Genomic DNA, 15,085 nt, shown 5'->3' with positions numbered 1-15,085 from the left:
AAAAATGGAGAAAAAGTGGAGAAAAAGTGGAGAAAAAATGGAGAAAAAGTGGAGAAAAAATGGAGAAAAAGTGGAGAAAAAGTGGAGAAAAAGTGGAGAAAAGGTGGAGAAAAAGTGGAGAAAAAGTGGAGAAAAAGTGGAGAAAAGTGGAGAAAAAATGGAGAAGAAGTGGAGAAGAAGTGGAGAAGAAGTGGAGAAAAAGTGGAGAAGAAGTGGAGAAAAAGTGGAGAAAAAGTGGAGAAAAAGTGGAGAAAAAGTGGAGAAAAAGTGGAGAAAAAGTGGAGAAAAAAGTGGAGAAAAAATGGAGAAAAAGTGGAGAAAAAGTGGAGAATAAGTGGAGAAAAAGTGGAGAAAAAGTGGAGAAAAAAATGGAGAAAAAGTGGAGAAAAAGTGGAGAAAAAAGTGGAGAAAAAGTGGAGAAAAAGTGGAGAAAAAGTGGAGAAAAAGTGGAGAAAAAATGGAGAAAAAGTGGAGAAAAAGGGGAGAAAAAGTGGAGAATAAGTGGAGAATAAGTGGAGAAAAAGTGGAGAAAAAGTGGAGAAAAAAATGGAGAAAAAGTGGAGAAAAAAATGGAGAAAAAGTGGAGAATAAGTGGAGAATAAGTGGAGAATAAGTGAGAATAAGTGGAGAAAAAGTGGAGAAAAAGTGGAGAAAAAAGTGGAGAAAAAGTGGAGAAAAAGTGGAGAAAAAGTGGAGAATAAGTGGAGAATAAGTGGAGAATAAGTGGAGAAAAAGTGTAGAAAAAGTGGAGAAAAAAATGGAGAAAAAGTGGAGAAAAAGTGGAGAAAAAGTGGAGAATAAGTGAGAATAAGTGGAGAAAAAGTGGAGAAAAAGTGGAGAAAAAATGTAGAAAAAGTGGAGAAAAAGTGGAGAAAAAAATGGAGAAAAAGTGGAGAAAAAGTGGAGAAAAAGTGGAGAAAAAATGGAGAAAAAAGTGGAGAAAAAATGGAGAAAAAGTGGAGTAAAAGTGGAGAATAAGTGGAGAAAAAGTGGAGAAAAAGTGGAGAAAAAAATGGAGAAAGAGTGGAGAAAAAGTGGAGAAAAAAATGGAGAAAGAGTGGAGAAAAAGTGGAGAAAAAAGTGGAGAAAAAGTGGAGAAAAAGTGGAGAAAAAGTGGAGAAAAAGTGGAGAATAAGTGAGAATAAGTGGAGAAAAAGTGGAGAAAAAGTGGAGAAAAAAGTGGAGAAAAAGTGGAGAAAAAATGGAGAAAAAAATGTAGAAAAAGTGGAGAAAAAATGTAGAAAAAGTGGAGAAAAAGTGGAGAAAAAAATGGAGAAAAAGTGGAGAAAAAGTGGAGAAAAAGTGGAGAAAAAGTGGAGAAAAAATGGAGAAAAAAATGTAGAAAAAATGGAGAAAAAATGTAGAAAAAGTGGAGAAAAAATGGAGAAAAAGTGGAGCACCCTTTGGTGCCTTTCATGTGGCACTAAGGGGTGCTTAGCTTTGTATTTAGCCAAAAAAATGAAAAAAAAAAATGACGTAGGGTTCCCCCTAGTTTTGTAGCCAGCTAGGGTAAAGCAGATGGCTGCAGCCTGCAGACCACAGCTGGCAACCTCACCTTGGCTGGTAATCCAAAACTGAGGGCACCCCACGCTGTTATTTTAAATTAAATAAATAATTAAAAAAAAAAACACGTAGGGGTCCCCCAAAATTGGATCACCAGCCAAGGTAAAGCAGACAGCTGGGGCCTGATATTCTCAGACTAGGGAGGTCCATGGTTATTGGACTCTCCCCAGCCTAAAAATAGCAGGCCGCAGCCACCCCAGAAGTGGCGCATCCATTAGATGCGCTAATCCTGGTGCTTCGCCCCAGCTCATCCCGCGCCCTGGTGCGGTGGCAAACGGGGTAATATATGGGGTTAATACCAGATGTGTAATGTCACCTGGCATCAAGCCCTGGGGTTGGTGAGGTCAGGCGTCTATCAGATACCCGACATCACCAACCCAGTCAGTAATAAAAAAAAATAGACGACAAACACATTTTTATTTGAAAAAACACTCCCCAAAACATTCCCTCTTTAACCAATTTATTAGAATGAAAAACAAATCCAGGTCTGGTGTAATCCAAGGGGTTGCCATGACGATCCACACTGTCCCAGTCAATGAAGAGCAGGATGTTCCCCATTGGCTGGGAGAGCAATGCAGTGACCTGAGCTAACATCAATGGGTCAGCCCAGGTCACTGCAGGGCATGACAAGTGCTGCTGTCAGCGAGGTACATTACCTGCGCTGATCTCCAGCACACTGACAGCCCCTGTCACTGAGTTCAATGACCGGCGCCTTCACACCAAGTATCGCGAGAGGCCCGTGACGTCACCGCTAGTCAGTCTCGGGTCGGAAGCGAGAGGTGATGTGACAAGCGGCGGCCATGGAGGACAGTGACAGCGCTGAGGTCGGGATGGCGGGACTTCATCACCGCAGGTAAGCCGAGCGGGGGTGTGTGTGTGTGTGTGTGTGTATGTGTACATGCCGCAGGCAGGAGGGGGCGGAGCGAGCTGAGCGGGGAAGTGTGGGCTTCCTGCACGTAACTAAGATAAACATCGGGTTACTAACCAAAGCGCTTTGCTTGGATACCCGATGTTTATCTTGGTTACCAGCTTCTGGCAGGCTGCCAGCGATGGCTCCTGCACACTGTAGCTGTAAAAAGCCCTGCTTTTTGCTGCTAGAACCGTTCTCGAACGTATCTAGAACTATCGAGCTTTTGCAAAAAGCTCAAGTTCTAGTTCGATCTCGAACAGCCCCCAAAATCACTCGAGCCTAGAACTGGAGAACCTCGAACCGCGAACCGCGCTCAACTCTACTGATCACTTTGCTTTTTTTCTGGCAAAACGATCAGATGATATGGATCCGGATTAGACATCGCTGGACCCTTGACCCAGGATTACTGCGGAGTGGGGGGGTCTTTATTTTAATAAAAATGGAGTCACTATTTGTGTTTTGTTCATTTCTAATAAAAATATTTTTCTCTGTGTATTTTTTTTTTATCTTTACAAGAAATTCATGGTGGCCATGTCTAATGTTGGCGTGACACCATGAATTTCGGGCTGAGGGCCAGTTCATAATACACAGCTAGCTCTAACCCCATTATTATCCAGTGAGCCACCTGGCATCAGGGCTGCTGGAAGAGTTGGATACAGCGCAAGAAGATGGCGCTTCTATGAAAGCGCCACTTTCTGGGGCGGCTGCGGACTGCAATTCGCAGCGGGGGTTGCTAGAAAGCATGGGCACTTTGCGCTTCGGATTCCAATCCCCAGCTGCCTAGTTTTACCTGGCTGGACACAAAAATTGAGCGAAGCCCATGTCATTTTATTTTTTTTTTAATTATTTCATTAAATTCATGAAATAATTAAAAAAAAGGGGCTTCCCTAAGTTTTTGGTTCCCAACCAAGTACAAATAGGCAGTTGGGAGTTGGGGGCAGCCGTACCTGCCTGCTGTACCTGGCTAGCATACAAAAATATGGCAAAGCCCACGTCATTTTTTTTTTTACATTTTTGGGCAAAAAACTCCTGAATACAGTCCTAAATGGAGGATGCTGAGTCTTGTAGTTCTGCAGCTGCTATCTGCACTCCTGCATACACTACTTTATGCATTCATCATCCAGCATTCATCACGACAAGAAAACTGCTTGGGTTCCCCTTTGACTTGCATTAGGTTCATTTTTGTGACGAATACCGGAATACTACTTTGGGATTTGTTACAAATAATCTGAACACGAATACTTACTATTAGTGATGAGTGGACTCTCAGATAACCGGGACTGGCTGATCCCCGTGATCCAGTTTCTAAAATCCGGTTCTGGGCCAAATTCTGGTCCCATATAAGTCTATGGGGATGAGAATCTGGCAATTAAAAATGGTGATAGAAGATATAGAGGGATGGGAGCAAGCGTGCTGTACTTACCAAGGCTTTAACATTGCTGTATGCTGCTCCCAGGCCTTGCATTCACTTCCTAGACTGCTAATTACTGCCCATCCATATGCACGGCTTTCCCCATTCACCGGCACCTGTGATTTGTTGCAGTCAGATACGCCGCCACTCTGTGTGGCAACTTGTCAGCTGACTGCAACCAATCACAGGCGCCAGGACGATTGGTGGGCAGGGAAAGCAGTGTAACTGTCAGTGTCGTGGTATAAAAATAAATAAATAAAACAATTGATATATGGCCCCGTGTTATACCCAGCACAGATAAAGCTCACGGCTACAGGCTGCAGCCTCCAGCCCTGCGTTCATACCGACTGTGTATCAAAATAAGAGGAAACGCATGCGGCTTTTTTTTTTTTTTTTTATATATATATATATATATATATATATATATATAACTATTTAAATAAATAATTTTAAAAAATGGTATGCGGTCCCCCCATCCCAAGTTTGATACCCAGCTATGATAAAACTCAGCAGCTGGGGGCTGGTATTCTCAGCCTGGGGAGTCCCATGGTAAGTATGAGGAGCTTGCTTCAATCTTATTTTCTTTCTTTTTCCATTATTTATTTTTAATTTCACGAGTTCTGGATCTGGATCATTATCCGGAATCCTAGGCCCGGGTCCAGCACCTGGGCACGTTTGAAACCGCACAGATCTAGACTTTTACAGTCCGGGTCCACCCATCACTACTTACTTACTAGCCAGCTGGATAATACATTCTTATAATACTAATCTTTAGCCATAGATATGAGCAAATTGACTTGATGCGAATCAAATTTTTGTTAAATTTTATTCAAATACTATGTCCCAAGAATGACAAAAGTATTTTAGAAGTGATACCTTTTGTCATTCTTGGGACATAGTTTTTCAATTGATTTTTCTGGCTAACATGGTACCACAATATTAAGGCCCCGTCACACTAAGCAACATCGCTAGCAACATCGCTGCTAACGAACAACTTTTGTGACGTTGCTAGCGATGTTGCTGTGTGTGACATCCAGCTCTGACGATCAGGAATTTGAGAGACAGGCTGATCAACTGACAAAAAGGTTCCTCGATAGGGGATATCCCAAAAAAGTTATTCACAAGGCGTTCAATGCTGCAGTGGCGAAAGATAGACATGAATTACTAAACTGTAAGACTAGGGAAGCAAACAAAGGGACAACGAGGTTAGTAGGCACCTATGACGATAAAAACAGAGAAGTGATGAAAATCCTCAGGAAGTATTGGGGTATTCTTAAACAGGATCCAGACATAAAAGACAGTATTCTCCCTTATCCATCGGTGACTTTCCGCAGAGGCCGTAACTTGAAGGATCATGTGGTAAGAAGCCACTATGTGGCCCCCGAGACATCCGGGAGTGCGTGGCTCAGGACACGTCAGAATGGTACATTTCGATGCGGAGCTTGCAAGTTTTGCAAATATATTTCCCCATCAAACACATTTCAGAGCATCACAACAGGAAGAACGTACCAAAATAGAAATTTTGCCAACTGTCGGACCCAAGGAGTCATTTATCTATTTAGTTGTAGTTGTCCAAAAAATTATATTGGCAAAACTAAAAGGCAGCTCAGGGTACGCATTGGTGAACACCTTGGAGATGTTCGCAATCTACGTGATACGCCAATAGCACGCCATATGAATCACCAACATGCAGGCAAAATGGAAGGTGCATGTTTCAAATCCATCGAAACAGTACCAGAACCTGAGAGGAAAGGAGACTGGGATGTCCTCCTATTACAAAGAGAGGCAAGGTGGATTTTCTGGATGGCCTCTGTGCATCCTGATGGCCTTAATGAAACAATCAGTTTCACACCCTTCATCCAATAACAATTGGATCCAGCAATCATATTTTGGGAAAATTATGTCTGTAGTGGACCTCCCCTTTAAGTGAATAGACCCTCAGTATTGGAGACGGGTCCTGAGTTACAGTATCATATATTGCTGTTTCTCTTTACTATATCGTAATTACATACATAATTTTCTATGTGTTCTCTTAGAAGAACTTCCTTCCCCTTTCCCCCTTTTCCTATACCTTATATTGACTATGCCCAATGATCCAATTATAGATATACTGAGGTTAAATTATACTTAGCTCCCTCTGGTCAGAACCAAAGTGTCCTAATATCATGACAAAAATGTGATCTGGTAACATTGCACAATCATGGAAAATATGACTGTGTAATTCCACTTTAGTTGTACACTGCTGGTGTCCTAGCACATATATACTGATTAATTAAACCATGTACCGGTTTGGTGCAGATCCGGCGGTTCTATAGCTATCCACCATTAAACGCTGGCATTTAACTATATTAACATAATAATAGCCTTATTGCGCATGCGCAAACACTTCGTGCGCAATTTAACAACTAGGAACCTAGCTTGTTGGTTCCGGGGTTCTCATTTAGAGATGCACATTTTCCGATCATGTGACCGGAAATGACGAGAACGGCTGGAAAACACATTATGATGATGACGCGTGTATGCGTAACGTCATTTCCGGTTTATCTCATGCTGGCGCCAAAAGTCGGCTTTAAATAGCCCAGTGTATGTGATGAAGTTAGCGACCGCCGGACGCCATACCCGTCATCTCCCATACAGACCTCCTTAAGGTAGGACCTCCTTACAAACCCCCTGGTGAACAATGTTAGACTTAAGCGGTCTCACTAGTTCTATGTATGTTTTGCACTATAGATACTGGTTGCTGTGGATCCTTGTGGTTACCCCTTGCCCCATTGTGGGATAGCAACCAGGTATGTGGTCTCCTTACTGCAACTACTTGATGGGATAAGTGAGAAGGGCAAGCTCCAAACCATGTATGACTACAAATGTATTTGTTTCGGTATATATAGGACTTGGAGTGCATGTACCCCCTCCTGTACCATTGGAGGCTGTATATCTGGGTATAGTGCCAAGTATACGTGATGGAATAGTGTAATACGCTCTCAGTCCTGTGGATAAACCTGAGGTATTTCCCTATGGTGATTTGATAACTATAGTCAAGCTGTTTTGATTTTCTTTGGGGCTGAATATTGTCTCCTTCTCACTTTTCTCCTAATAGGTCCCCTCGATGGGAATTATCTTACTGTTTGGGAGGCTATATCTATAGATTCATGTGATATATTGCATGGTCTAGTGCGGACATTTATAACCCATGTAGGTAATATCACATGGAATAGGAGTATAAAATAATTAAACCTGGCCGCATTGTGTGTCCCTCAATACTATAACTGTGGAGCAATTTGGTGTCTATTTTTCTATTGACAGTATTCATTAGGACCCTAACTCAAGTGGGTTGTGATCAACTTAGGAATTAACAATCGAAAAGGTATTGGTCTTTCTGGCTCCTAAACCTAGACACAGGGTTGTTATCTGAATTAATTTATAGTGTGTCTACCCATATAGGTAAAAGAGTCACCTTGACACATGTTCTGATAAATCAGCTGAACAGACAGCACGGTCGTTCCCCTATACTCTTTAGAAGTGGCAATCAGCGATTATTGGTTAGTATTGGTGTGTAGGTGCACACCTAGATCTGCTATCTATTTGGATCCTTGGACTTATAATTAATGTGGGTTTTATTTTATTGTATTTGTCACAGATCTGTCCAAAGACGGAATATTGAAAATTCTCTCAAGAAATTGTTGAAAAGCCCCTGATGAGCCCCTGATATTGACAAGGGCGAAACGCGTCGGGCATTTCTTGAATTGAGTTCTATAAGAAATGTTACTTACCTCTTTTGGGCATTTCTTGGTTTCTTATATAGTGTGACTCATCTGTCTATCTCTAACTGAGCACATTGACTTATGTATAAGTTTAACTCATCTATACCGTAGTTGAGCACATAGATATTTGGAACATCTGACGACTTCCCTATGCCCCGTATCTCTACTCATCCGAGTGGTGATAAAGACAAGCTAGCCACCGTGGACTGAGCACCTCTTCCTCACTGTGGTGGTACTACTGTAGGGGTTGTTTCTATCTGAGAGGGATCACGGTTATTATTAGGGAGGGCCATATCTAGGGTCAGCCGTCGTTGAACGGGGGCGTCTTCACATTAGGACGCCGACCCCCGTAGTCAGGAAGGAATAGTGAGAGGGAAAGATTATCCTTCCTTCCTCTATTTTTCATCCTGCCTTTTAATTGTGTGTTATGTACGTGAATTTGATAATAAAATTATATGATTTTATACAAAAGTAGTAAGAATCTGGTTTTGGCAAAATGTCTACTTTGAGTATCTAGAATTGGTATAGTATTTATGAAATTTGTGATGGCTGGATTTTTGTCTGGGCCTATCAGTGATCAATCGTGGCTAGATGATGTTAAAGAGGCCTTCTCTGAGATCTCTGCCGATGAGTCTGTGAATAAAGTCACATCACTCAAAACTAAATTTGAACAACTATACCAAGCATATAAAGAGAACATCAAGTCGTGGTGGGAGGTACAGTCCTTGGATAATTATATCCAACAAAAAGTGGTCCCTAGAGGACTCAGAATTCAACTGGTCCCAGCCAATAGGTGCAAGTCTCCTGAGCTCCTCAAAAAGTGGGAAGAGGAGTCCATTGCTTCCTCACTTCGTTTTCTGACCCTATTAAGAGATGAGGAGAAACTTACATTAGAACGTACATCCCTTAAACTACAAGAACTTATTAATGAGACACTCAAGTCTAAAACAGAGAGTGATTTTAAAACGAGGGAACTATCCTTGAAGTCATCGGTAGAGAAATACCGCTCTACATTGAAAGATAGGAAACATAAGAGGTTTGTAAGAGATCTGGCAGATTTTAAAGACAGACAAGCGTATAGTTTCTTGAATAAAACATCACCACCAGGGGACATATCGTCCACTGATGGTGAAACATCAGACACAGACTCAAGGACAAACTATCCCGGTGATTATAGATACCAACAGAGGAGACGATGGAGAGGCCAAGGAAACTGGAGACGAGGCAGAGGGCAGAGCTATCAGAATACGAGATACCAAAACGATGGAAATATATCAAGGTCATTTGCACCATCAGTACCCTCTCCCTCTTCATCCTCCTCTGGACCACTCTCTTTTTTAGAACAAGGCAGAGTCAACCACTACAATCTCAGAAGTGGGGGAGATATGAGACCAAAGTGACCACATCAAGTATGAATAGAGACATCGAGATGCAAATAATCAATTTGTCAAAATACACACTGTCACCCATCGAAGACAAAGTACTCAGAGCTGGGTTAACTTTTGTACCAACTACACGCTTTGATGCCTTCAACTGGGTGAAAGATGTCCATTTATTTATAAGAAAGTTAAAATGGAGGAAACATTTTGCGCTGGAAAACAAAAAGCGGAGTCAACAGTTGGGGGTATCGGTAGATATGTTAGAGGATATTGACATCCTTGTGGAACTTGAGAATGAAGGCACACATAGAGTAGGAGAAGGTCCTTTCTCCGCCCTTAAAAAGAAAAGCAAAAAGGCACCTCCCTTGGGGGACTACATCAACCTCGATCTGTTCTGTAGTATTGTTACAGATGAGATAAAAATGATTCATCCTAGAAAGAACTCAACGGTCTCTAATGTCACGCAAGAAGAGAGGGAAGCCATATGCAGTCTGGAGAACAATAGTAGTATAATAATAAAACCTTCTGATAAAGGGGGGAACATTGTGATCTTGGACCAAGATACCTATGTACTTATGTGTGCTCAACTGTTAAAGGACCAAAAATCATACGAACGACTAACTGGAGACCCTACCCCCCAGTATTATCAGCAGCTAAAACAAATACTTGATGTGGCAAAGCAACAGAAACTCATTTCATCTCATGAATATGACTTTCTACTTCCGCGTTACCCTAAGTTAGCAACTTTCTATGCTATTCCCAAAATACACAAAGGTACTAATCCCATCAAAGGCAGGCCCATAGTATCTGGGATTGATTCTTTAACTCAGAACAGCAGTACTTATGTGGATCAGATACTCAGATCTTTCGTTACCACCCTACCGTCCTACATACGCGATACTCTGGACTTGTTGGCCAAAATAGAAGACATCACCTTAGAGGAAAATATGATACTCACCTCCATAGATGTGGAGTCCCTGTACACAAGTATTCCTCATGATAAAGGAATAGAAGCAGTCAACTATTTCTTGAGTATGCGTGGGAATCAAATGGAGGCCCATAATAGGTTCATTGGAGAGCTTTTGTATTTTATCCTCACTAGAAACGCGTTTCTGTTCAATTCCAAGTTCTACCATCAGCTCAGGGGCACAGCAATGGGGAGCCCATGTGCCCCCACATATGCTAACTTGCTCCTGGGCTGGTGGGAGAACACCGTCGTTTTTAAGGATGATGGGGATAACCACTGCTCTCAGATTTATTTCTGGGGTAGGTATATTGATGATATACTGGTTATCTGGGATGGAACGCCTCAATCCTTTAAAGAATTTGTAGAAGAACTCAATATTAATCAAATTGGATTAAAATTCACTTACGAAATTGGAATTGACAGGATCGCGTTTTTGGACATCTTCATCAAAAAGGATGTGGACGGTACACTGCAGACAACCTTGTATAGGAAACCTAATGCCACTAACAACTTTCTCCAATGGGACAGTTATCACCCTGTTAGTCTAAAAAGGGGTATACCTAAGGGGCAATTCCTACGTATCCGTAGGAATTGCTCTGACGATCAGGAATTTGGGAGACAGGCTGATCAACTGACAAAAAGGTTCCTCGATAGGGGATATCCCAAAAAAGTTATTCACAAGGCGTTCAATGCTGCAGTGGCGAAAGATAGACATGAATTACTAAACTGTAAGACTAGGGAAGCAAACAAAGGGACAACGAGGTTAGTAGGCACCTATGACGATAAAAACAGAGAAGTGATGAAAATCCTCAGGAAGTATTGGGGTATTCTTAAACAGGATCCAGACATAAAAGACAGTATTCTCCCTTATCCATCGGTGACTTTCCGCAGAGGCCGTAACTTGAAGGATCATGTGGTAAGAAGCCACTATGTGGCCCCCGAGACATCCGGGAGTGCGTGGCTCAGGACACGTCAGAATGGTACATTTCGATGCGGAGCTTGCAAGTTTTGCAAATATATTTCCCCATCAAACACATTTCAGAGCATCACAACAGGAAGAACGTACCAAAATAGAAATTTTGCCAACTGTCGGACCCAAGGAGTCATTTATCTATTTAGTTGTAGTTGTCCAAAAAATTATATTGGCAAAACTAAAAGGCAGCTCAGGGTACGCATTGGTGAACACCTTGGAGATGTTCGCAATCTACGTGATACGCCAATAGCACGCCATATGAATCACCAACATGCAGGCAAAATGGAAGGTGCATGTTTCAAATCCATCGAAACAGTACCAGAACCTGAGAGGAAAGGAGACTGGGATGTCCTCCTATTACAAAGAGAGGCAAGGTGGATTTTCTGGATGGCCTCTGTGCATCCTGATGGCCTTAATGAAACAATCAGTTTCACACCCTTCATCCAATAACAATTGGATCCAGCAATCATATTTTGGGAAAATTATGTCTGTAGTGGACCTCCCCTTTAAGTGAATAGACCCTCAGTATTGGAGACGGGTCCTGAGTTACAGTATCATATATTGCTGTTTCTCTTTACTATATCGTAATTACATACATAATTTTCTATGTGTTCTCTTAGAAGAACTTCCTTCCCCTTTCCCCCTTTTCCTATACCTTATATTGACTATGCCCAATGATCCAATTATAGATATACTGAGGTTAAATTATACTTAGCTCCCTCTGGTCAGAACCAAAGTGTCCTAATATCATGACAAAAATGTGATCTGGTAACATTGCACAATCATGGAAAATATGACTGTGTAATTCCACTTTAGTTGTACACTGCTGGTGTCCTAGCACATATATACTGATTAATTAAACCATGTACCGGTTTGGTGCAGATCCGGCGGTTCTATAGCTATCCACCATTAAACGCTGGCATTTAACTATATTAACATAATAATAGCCTTATTGCGCATGCGCAAACACTTCGTGCGCAATTTAACAACTAGGAACCTAGCTTGTTGGTTCCGGGGTTCTCATTTAGAGATGCACATTTTCCGATCATGTGACCGGAAATGACGAGAACGGCTGGAAAACACATTATGATGATGACGCGTGTATGCGTAACGTCATTTCCGGTTTATCTCATGCTGGCGCCAAAAGCCGGCTTTAAATAGCCCAGTGTATGTGATGAAGTTAGCGACCGCCGGACGCCATACCCGTCATCTCCCATACAGACCTCCTTAAGGTAGGACCTCCTTACAAACCCCCTGGTGAACAATGTTAGACTTAAGCGGTCTCACTAGTTCTATGTATGTTTTGCACTATAGATACTGGTTGCTGTGGATCCTTGTGGTTACCCCTTGCCCCATTGTGGGATAGCAACCAGGTATGTGGTCTCCTTACTGCAACTACTTGATGGGATAAGTGAGAAGGGCAAGCTCCAAACCATGTATGACTACAAATGTATTTGTTTCGGTATATATAGGACTTGGAGTGCATGTACCCCCTCCTGTACCATTGGAGGCTGTATATCTGGGTATAGTGCCAAGTATACGTGATGGAATAGTGTAATACGCTCTCAGTCCTGTGGATAAACCTGAGGTATTTCCCTATGGTGATTTGATAACTATAGTCAAGCTGTTTTGATTTTCTTTGGGGCTGAATATTGTCTCCTTCTCACTTTTCTCCTAATAGGTCCCCTCGATGGGAATTATCTTACTGTTTGGGAGGCTATATCTATAGATTCATGTGATATATTGCATGGTCTAGTGCGGACATTTATAACCCATGTAGGTAATATCACATGGAATAGGAGTATAAAATAATTAAACCTGGCCGCATTGTGTGTCCCTCAATACTATAACTGTGGAGCAATTTGGTGTCTATTTTTCTATTGACAGTATTCATTAGGACCCTAACTCAAGTGGGTTGTGATCAACTTAGGAATTAACAATCGAAAAGGTATTGGTCTTTCTGGCTCCTAAACCTAGACACAGGGTTGTTATCTGAATTAATTTATAGTGTGTCTACCCATATAGGTAAAAGAGTCACCTTGACACATGTTCTGATAAATCAGCTGAACAGACAGCACGGTCGTTCCCCTATACTCTTTAGAAGTGGCAATCAGCGATTATTGGTTAGTATTGGTGTGTAGGTGCACACCTAGATCTGCTATCTATTTGGATCCTTGGACTTATAATTAATGTGGGTTTTATTTTATTGTATTTGTCACAGATCTGTCCAAAGACGGAATATTGAAAATTCTCTCAAGAAATTGTTGAAAAGCCCCTGATGAGCCCCTGATATTGACAAGGGCGAAACGCGTCGGGCATTTCTTGAATTGAGTTCTATAAGAAATGTTACTTACCTCTTTTGGGCATTTCTTGGTTTCTTATATAGTGTGACTCATCTGTCTATCTCTAACTGAGCACATTGACTTATGTATAAGTTTGACTCATCTATACCGTAGTTGAGCACATAGATATTTGGAACATCTGACGACTTCCCTATGCCCCGTATCTCTACTCATCCGAGTGGTGATAAAGACAAGCTAGCCACCGTGGACTGAGCACCTCTTCCTCACTGTGGTGGTACTACTGTAGGGGTTGTTTCTATCTGAGAGGGATCACGGTTATTATTAGGGAGGGCCATATCTAGGGTCAGCCGTCGTTGAACGGGGGCGTCTTCACATTAGGACGCCGACCCCCGTAGTCAGGAAGGAATAGTGAGAGGGAAAGATTATCCTTCCTTCCTCTATTTTTCATCCTGCCTTTTAATTGTGTGTTATGTACGTGAATTTGATAATAAAATTATATGATTTTATACAAAAGTAGTAAGAATCTGGTTTTGGCAAAATGTCTACTTTGAGTATCTAGAATTGGTATAGTGTGTATGTGTGTGACATCCAGCAACAACCTGGCCCCTGCTGTGAGGTCGTTGGTTGTTGCTGAATGTCCTGGGCCATTTTTTTAGTTGTTGCTGTCCCGCTGTGAAGCACAGATCACTGTGTGTGACAGCGAGACAGCAACAACTAAATGTGCAGGCAGCAGGAGCCGGCTTCTGCGGAGGCTGGTAACCAATGTAAACATCGGGTAACCAAGAAGCCCTGCCCTTGGTTACCCGATATTTACTTTTGATACCAGCCTCCGCCGCTCTCACTATCAGTGCCGGCTCCTGCTCTGTGCACATGTAGCTGCAGGACACATCGGGTTAATTAACCTGATGTGTGCTGTAGCTAGGAGAGCAGGGAGCCAGCGCTAAGCATTGTGCGCTGCTCCCTGCTCTGTGCACATTTAGCTGCAGCACACATCGGGTAATTAACCTCATGTGTGCTGTAACTAGGAGAGCAGGGAGCCAGCGCTAAGCGGTGTGCGCTGCTCCCTGCTCTGTGCACATTTAGCTGCAGCACACATCGGGTAATTAACCTCATGTGTGCTGTAACTAGGAGAGCAGGGAGCCAGCGCTAAGCGGTGTGCGCTGCTCCCCGTTCTCTGCTCTGTTCTGTAGCTCCGTGCACTGGTAACCAAGGTAAATATCGGGTTGGTTACCCGATATTTACCTTAGTTACCAAGCGCAGCATCTTCCACGCGGCGCTGGGGGCTGGTCACTGGTTGCTGGTGAGCTCACCAGCAACTCGTGTAGCCACGCTCTAGCGATCCCTGCCAGGTCAGGTTGCTGGTGGGATCGCTGGAGCGTCGCAGTGTGACATCTCACCAGCAACCTCCTAGCAACTTACCAGCGATCCCTATCGTTGTTGGGATCGCTGGTAAGTTGCTTAGTGTGACTGGACCTTAACCCTGTATTGCACATTGTTAAATTTTATGAAATTCACAGGTCCTAATTTTAAAAATTTGCAATTCAGAAGGTTACACTTGTATTTGTAGTATTGCGATTCGTTATGAATCGATTCACTGTAAATCCAATTTTTTTAACCATTTTGTCGAACTTTGCGAATTCGAATTTCAAAGGATTCAGTCATATCTAATTATTCTCAAATGAATGGTCAAATACCATTAGTCAAGAGATAAACAGATAGAGCTATGTTAATTTCTTTATTTAGTTATTTCTGCTTTTCCTGTCTCTTGTAGTCAGGCATTGATAGCTGTGTACACAGAAGAGAATGGACCGACGCCAC

This window comes from Anomaloglossus baeobatrachus, chromosome 6 (assembly GCF_048569485.1).
Source record: "Anomaloglossus baeobatrachus isolate aAnoBae1 chromosome 6, aAnoBae1.hap1, whole genome shotgun sequence".
Lineage (NCBI taxonomy): Eukaryota > Metazoa > Chordata > Amphibia > Anura > Aromobatidae > Anomaloglossus > Anomaloglossus baeobatrachus.
Note: the sequence above shows the minus strand (reverse complement) of the source record.